Genomic DNA, 9,160 nt, shown 5'->3' with positions numbered 1-9,160 from the left:
AGATGATTGTATAATGATACATAATAACGCACTGATGACAGCAGGTCCAAGATATTATTTAATATAAAAATTCGAGATGTGTCGGTAATTAAAAAGTACTGCAGTTTAATGAATTATTACTAAATAAAATTCTTTGCAAATTTGTGGAGCTAAATTAAGTTGGATAAATTGTCGATTACATTTAATATAAAGAAAAACCTCACAATTTTTCTCAATTCAAAAAATGATATAATAATTAGTAACATAACAAAATAATAATTTTATAAAGTATAAAAATTTACACATATTCTTCAAACTATATATATATATATATATATATATATATATATATATATATTTATATTACACAATAAAGTTTATTTATTTTTTACTTGAAAGGATATTTTACTTCGCTACAATATATCATTTAGAGTGACTTTTACTCTCGGACATGACATAATCAATAAAGATTACGCTAATCAACCGAAGCATTTATCATTGTTGGCCGAGATAATTGGAAAGTGCAAAGATCTTAGGCGCACACTTTATTAGTGAACGAAGATATAATCTGTGATGCTCTCGCATGTGCGCGCGTTATGCAAGAAACCATATTTACACCTTATACGGTTGACCCGGTCGCACTCTTACCCATTAAAACCCTCGTGCGCCCCACACCAATTAAGACTGTTTCGCTAAGAACATCCGCCGCGTTAAGCCGACCAGACAAATTGCTTTCTCCAGTTGACGTTCACCGAGTACGGCGTGGTTCGAACGCGTCTCATGTGAATGTCGCAAATTATGGCATCTGCTTTTTTTCTGTCAAGGATGCATGGAAGATCGCGTCTTACGAAATGCTTCCCGAACCACACATTGCTCCGTATGTTCGTCGCGTTGCAAAATAAAGATATATGATATATCGTATTATATGTACTTGTATACAGGATACTTTTGTTAAAATATAGAATGTTATAAAAATATTACTTAACAATAAATGTAAAAATTCTTTTTTTAAATGAGAGAACAAATTAAAATCTAATTTATATGCACATTTAACTTATATTTTTGCTTGATTTCTGTAAAATATCGTACAACAATCTCTTAATAATCTATTATATAGTTTTCTCCGAATATTTTATTGTGCACTTACATACACGCACACATTTATTACGTTACCTACTTTCATAATAAATATATTATTATAAATAAACACTAATAAAATAACTTTGTAAATGGTTTGTTACAAAAACGGCTATGTAACGACATGATCGTTAATTTTGTTTAATCCTTCTTAGCAGTGCAACCATTAATATTCAATCAATGAGTAACGTAGTTATTAATAAGAAATACAAGTTCGATAATCCGTTGTTACAAAACATGTAATATAACTGGCTAGATGTTAAAACCAAGACTTTTTATTGCCATACATTTTTCGTATGTGAATATTATTCGTGATATTAAATTCTCGATAATACCTTGATGTTGTTTCTTCTTAGCTATTAACAGCTATTTCTGATCCTTGACATTTATTTTTAATAGGAAAGATTATATGAGTTTAAGTAAATTTGATGACGCATGTATTCTTACGAATTAGGATCCAAGAATCAAGAATAATATCCACTTGTCCCCGAAAATTATAAATATAATTAAGACCTATTTTTTAACAAGTTTTTGATGAATTAAAAATTCTATAATTCTTATAATTTAAAATTCTTTTACACTTTATTTACATTTTGTAAAATTTTAATTTATATTTTAATTTCTACATTAATTTTATTTCATATGATAATTTATACATAATATGTAGTATATATATTTTATTTAGCAAACCTGTGTATTTAACAACATATTTTATTATTTATTTTATGTGGTATTATATTAATGATATTTTAATACAAACTCTATATAAACTCATATAGAAAGTTTTTCTTATTATATCTTGACATCTTTAATTATAATAATAAAATTTGCTTTCACTAAAACGACATTTGTAACGTTTTCTAAGGGATCTCTTTATTTAGACGCGTGTGCAATTTTCTCGAGAAAATCTGTACAAAGAAATTTTACACCTTTGACGATTACCTCGCGATTTTTGTTCGAGACTCTGTTGGCTCTCTTCCGCGTGTCCGTTAAGGACAATCGTGTGATGAAAAATTTCAACGCTCGATTACGTTACGCAAGAAACATTTTGCACCTTACACGATCCATCCGTTGATCCAATGAGAAAAAGGCCATTGAGGTCCATCTTGCTGATCGACCAGCATCTTTCGCGGCCTCTCGCTTTCTCCAAACATAAATGAAGCGTTTAAGAATGCTTCGTAAGAATGATCGATTGTTTATTTAATTTGCATAAATCTTTAGTGTTTTCGTGCAAATACTAAACAGGATAACGAACACTATCAGGTGTTAGCAGTTATTATATGCTCTGATAATTATCCTACTTATTAATGCAGCAAAATAATCGTTCACGATACACTAACATACTCGTATTCATAAGATTTCGAAATTAACTTTTTTATTCTACTGCATTTTAAATTTAAATGTGATTCTTCAATAAATATCTTGAGAAAGAGCAATTTTCTCTTTCTTTAAGTCTTTTGAGCATTCTACAGTTGCAAGAATATGATGATTACTCATGTGTTGTCACTGGTAAATGATTTGCAAATAAATTCCATCATAAATTCCGTCAAAAGTAGCTTCTGGCATTCAACAAGGAAGAATTATACTGTGAAAATCATGATGCCATTTTTCTCACAAAATAGTATGTTGTTTTGCAGTTGCAAAAAACTTTACAAGAAAGTTGTTTATATAAATTTCTTTACATTTACATAATTATAATCCGCATAATCTCCCCAAAAATGAATAAATTTACGTTACAATAATTAATTATTATTATTATGTTTAATTATTTTGAAACGAGTAATCAAATTATAAATTTACTAGAAACAAATATAAATTTTTATTAGTTTATTTGCTCATTAACTTAAAGCATAATATTATTATAATAAATACGGCATTATCTGAAAATTTTCGAACAATAATTAAACACGAAAAAATAATACTTTGTATTTCACGCGAAACTTTTATGATCATCGTCAAATAGTACACAATATATATATATATATATATATATATATATATACATGTATATACATATATATTATATAGCTAGTAAAGATTGTGTATATCTTGCGGCCGACATACGTTATGTAAGACTATCGTGAGTGAGGCATGAAAGATTATCCCACGTAGATGATCTTTAATGAAATGTATTACGATTGTATGTGAATTGCTTAACTGATTATTACGAAAAAGAAAAATTAATTTTATTATTTTAATCGATGCTATCATGTCTCTTCTTAAAATAATAAAATTATCCAGAAAATTTCAATGCAAAAATATTTTATAATGTTTGTGTCTATTGTTATAATATTGAATATTGATTATAAACGTAAAAAATATAATAAAGGAAAAAATTTAAAAGGATAGAATATCTAATATTATTTGGAATTGAATTATAATAAAAATAATGTTACAGGTGAAGCAGATTTGGCTGACTCTTCTTGTATACGTGCTCTCCACGTATCATGCAGATGCAAATCGTGAGAGAAGCAAACGTGCGATAGAGGATAACCAGAATAAATATCAAAATTTTCTGGATTCCGGTGGATATGTTTATCCAATCCCGAGTAATCAACTATCGTATACAACGTCAACACAAAAGCCAAATGGATATATTTATCCAATCTCAAGTAATGAAATATCGACTGGAATATTTACCAAAAAACCAGACAGATATACAACTTCAAGTATTAAAATATCAACAAAAAAGCCAGATGGATATAGCTACATAACTCCGGATGTTAGAATATCAACGCCATCACCATTTGTCACTGCAACACCAAGTGAATATAAAACAACACATATATTGCCACAAACTTCAACTAGGCCACCCTATGTACCACCAGCATCACCTTCAACTAGGCCACCTTATGTACCACCATCACCACCTTCAACTAGACCACCTTTTATTACTACTAAATCAGATGGATATAGCTACATAACTCCGGATGTTAGAATATCAACGCCATCACCATTTGTCACTGCAACACCAAGTGAATATAAAACAACACATATATTGCCACAAACTTCAACTAGGCCACCCTATGTACTCCCATCATCACCTCCAACTAGGCCACCCTATGTATCCCCCATCATCACCTTCAACTAGACCACCTTTTATTACTACTAAATCAGATGGATATACTTACACGAGACCAAGTGTTAAAATATCAACTATACCACCAACAAAAAAGCCAGATGGATATAGTTACATAACTCCGGATGTTAGAATATCAACGCCATCACCATTTGTCACTGCAACACCAAGTGAATATAAAACAACACATATATTGCCACAAACTTCAACTAGGCCACCCTATGTACTACCATCATCACCTTCAACTAAACCACCCTATGTACCCCCATCATCACCTCCAACTAGGCCACCCTATGTACTCTCATCATCACCTTCAACTAGACCACCTTTTATTACTACTAAATCAGATGGATATACTTACACGAAACCAAGTGTTAAAATATCAACTATACCACCAACAAAAAAGCCAGATGGATATATTTACAACATTCCGAATGTTACATTACCAACGCCAGTACCTCCAACTAGACCACCTTATGTACCACCTCCAACTAGACCACCCTATGTACCATCATCTTCACCTCCAACTCGACCACCTTATGTACCACCATCTTCACCTCCAACTAGACCACCCTATGTACCACCATCTTCACCTCCAACTAGACCACCTTATGTACCACCTATAACAGCACCATCTGTAACAAGACCAGCCTACACATATCCACCTCCAACTAGACCACCCTATGTACCACCATCCTCACCTCCAACTAGACCACCCTATGTACCACCATCCTCACCTCCAACTAGACCACCCTATGTGCCACCACCTTCACCTCCAACTAGACCACCCTATGTACCACCACCTCCACCTCCAACTAGACCACCCTATGTACCACCACCTTCACCTCCAACTAGACCACCTTACGTACCACCATCCTCACCTCCAACTAGACCACCCTATGTGCCACCACCTTCACCTCCAACTAGACCACCCTATGTACCACCACCTTCACCTCCAACTAGACCACCTTACGTACCACCATCCTCACCTCCAACTAGACCACCCTATGTGCCACCACCTTCACCTCCAACTAGACCACCCTATGTGCCACCATCCTCACCTCCAACTAGACCACCCTATGTACCACCATCACCACCTGTAACTCAACAACCCTATACTCGACCACCACCACCTCCTCCAACTAGACCATCTTATTTACCACCACCACCACCTTTACCTCCAACTAGACCACCCTATGTACCACCACCTGTAACTCAACAACCCTATACTCGACCACCATCATCTTTTCCAACTAGACCACCTTATGTACCACCACCTGTAACTCAACAACCTTATACTCGACCACCACCACCGCCACCATCTCCTCCAACTAGACCACCTTATGTACCACCATCACCACCACCCTCACCTCCAACTAGACCACCCTATGTACCACCACCTGTAACTCAACAACCCTATACTCGACCACCACCATCTCCTCCAACTAGACCACCTTATGTACCACCACCTGTAACTCAACAACCCTATACTCGACCACCACCATCTCCTCCAACTAGACCACCTTATGTACCACCATCACCACCACCCTCACCTCCAACTAGACCACCCTATGTTCCACCACCTGTAACTCAACAACCCTATACTCGACCACCACCACCGCCACCATCTCCTCCAACTAGACCACCTTATGTACCACCACCACCACCTTCACCTCCAACTAGACCACCCTATGTACCACCACCTCCAACTAGACCACCCTATGTACCACCACCTCCAACTAGACCACCCTATGTACCACCACCTCCAACTAGACCACCCTATGTACCATCAGCACCATCTGTAACAATACCAGCCTACACACGACCACCATCACCTCCAACTAGACCACCCTATGTACCACCACCTGTAACTCAACAACCCTATACTCGACCACCGCCACCTCCTCCAACTAGGCCATCTTATCTACCACCACCACCACCACCTTCATCTTCAACTAGACCACCCTATGTACCACCACCTGTAACTCAACAACCCTATACTCGTCCACCACCACCGCCACCATCTCCTCCAACTAGACCACCTTATGTACCACCGTCACGACCACCACCACCGCCACCATCTCCTCCAACTAGACCACCTTATGTACCACCGTCACGACCACCACCGCCAGATTATGAAATTAAACCATCGATTACGGACGAGTCAACGAATCTTCCTCCTGAAGAACGAACGTATCTTCCACCACCGCAGCCGACAATTATCCCGGTGACAATTCCGCCGCCACCGTATCCTTCAGTCAATTATGAAACTACAATCAGAACGCCTACCCCGAAACCACCTAATGGAACGATTGCTCCACCGCCGACTCTGCCGCCACCCACCCAGCCCAGACCTTTCATAGGTTACGAATATGCACCACCCAAGGGACCAGCCTTTGAAACCCGCAAACGATGAGAACTGTTAACGTGTGTGATTTGATATAATCAGTGAAATGTGTGAAACTTAAATATCAGTAATATTAATATTAAGAAGAACATTATTATAACAAGAATTATTTAATGGCAAATGGTAGCGCTTTAAATATGGAAAAAAATATAAGTTTTTATAAAAATATTTGCATGCTTTCCGTCTTAACATAAAATGTATTTATATATATACATCGATACTGATATCAACAAAAAAAATATATTTAAGATTTAATATACGAATAGTATAAATCGGAAGAATTTTTCTAAAACAAGAAAAAAATAATTAAAAAGTAATAAATATAAATTATGACTAATAAGTAAACATAAATTTTTAACGCATTATAATTTTCTTTCTAAAAAAGGCGTGCAAAGTGGATTATTGCAAATATTGTTGCTACTTTTCTGCGATGCTGATTATTGATTGCCTCTATTAACATTGCGTGTTATATTAATAGCATCACACAACTATTATTGTGAAAGTTAATAGTTTGACAGTTGTAAAATAAAAAATAAAAATAATATCAATAACACGCGCGAAGCGTACGCTTGTGTTGTCTGGTACATAACAAAAATTTAGAAATTAAAATTATATACATAATTAAAATTCAGCAGATTAAAATTATGTATGTAATAGACATTCGAAAATTAAAATTAAAATATAAAATATATAATAAAATATAAAATTAAAATAACTATTTAATATAATATAACTGTAACATTATTTATTACCTGCATTATTTTTTAATGAAAATTATTGAATTGTATTTCTCAAATTTGTATCAGTATTCTACTATTAGTTTACTATATTAACAATAATTTGCTATCATAATTAAACTTGATAACAAAATTGATTTACATATGTATGAATTGACACAATTACTTTTACTTGTAACTTCCTGTTGTATTAACAAATCTGCTTATAAATACTAAATTTATGTAGCATATATATATATATATATATATATATATATTATTTCGTTTAATGTAACCAAATATAATTACGCTCGCAAAGCGAAGTTATATTATTCTTTGATAATAAAATCACAAAAATTGCGACGCTTGCATGCACAAATTATTATTGCAATCAATACATAAAAATATATTAATTAATTAGGCAACGCATAAAAATTCATTATTTAAATCTTTAACAGAAAATACGAACGAAAAAAATAAAATTTTCTACAAGAATCTTTTGTGATCAAATATGTACGCTTTTATTAAACTCGCGCAAGACTCTATACCCCACATATCCATCACGTTGCGCGGCTCGCGCGAGACTGATTCTTGTTCGAGGTATCGCGAGCGCGAAACTGAGGTCATGTGACCACTGATCATGTGACTACTGGTCATGTGACCACTGGTCATGTGACCATCGGTTCCGCGCTTGTGATACCCCGTACGAGAATCAGTCTTGCGCGAACCGCGCACCGTGATAGATATGTGGGTTATACTAATCTGATCATATAATCAGTTTTGCGCGAGCCATAAAGATTATTTAGTTATTTAGAAATAGACAATACAGATAAAAAAATAGACTTAACATTATTTTGTTAAAAAACTTAATTTATCATACGTAATTATAAAGAATAATGAACGCCTTATATTTTTTTTATCGCACCAAAAATGCATTGATAACGAATTGGCTCTGTCTTCTTTGATATTTCCGATTGTCAAACATAATATCTAAAACAATTTAAATACACATATGCATTAGCATTGTTAAATTAAATGTGTATACATTATCAGTACATCTTAATTACAGTTTTAATTTTTTTAATATAATTTTATATTAATAGTATACAAATTTTATACATCTAAAGTTTATATATAGATATAAATCCAAGAAATTATATACATATATACATACGTATTGTATATACATACAATATTCATCTCGAATGTCTCTCGAATAAAAATCGTATTTAAATTAGCACACAATTCGTTTAAGAATTGTCTAAGAATTTAAATAAAATAAGAGTAAAATATATGTCAGTAATAATATTAAAGTACGAAAATATGAGATATATAATTATATGGCATCTTTCGCATAAATACACATTTATGAATTTGAAAAAGCGCACTAATTTCTATTATAATATATATTTAATATGCCTATTTGATACATATGTATTTCTTAAACATAAGTATTCTAATCTTCTTTTTATGATATAATATTTTAATAAATCAGTATTTAAAAAAACATATATAGTATTTTTACAATATAATAATATAGAATATAATAATTAAGAATATAATATAAAATAATAATAATTTTTATTTATGTAGTTTACAATATTTGACAATAGATTTCTCTATAATACTGGCTCTATAATTCCACATGTTATCTCACATCCCTTTCTTCAAATCGCTTTCTATTAATCTTGATACGTGTGTAGACACTTGTGGCAAGGTGCACATCACCAACAAGAAATCGCACTGTTGCTTTGACGTATGAGCGAACAAAACTAGAGTTTTAGAAGCGTATTTAGCGGGTCAAGCACCGGAACGGTGAGAGATTTTCCCCTCGTGTCGTGC

The sequence above is a fragment of the Nylanderia fulva genome, unplaced genomic scaffold (genome assembly GCF_048542155.1).
Source record: "Nylanderia fulva isolate GAGA-0341 unplaced genomic scaffold, ASM4854215v1 Scaffold17, whole genome shotgun sequence".
Taxonomy (NCBI): Eukaryota; Metazoa; Arthropoda; class Insecta; order Hymenoptera; family Formicidae; genus Nylanderia; species Nylanderia fulva.
Note: the sequence above shows the minus strand (reverse complement) of the source record.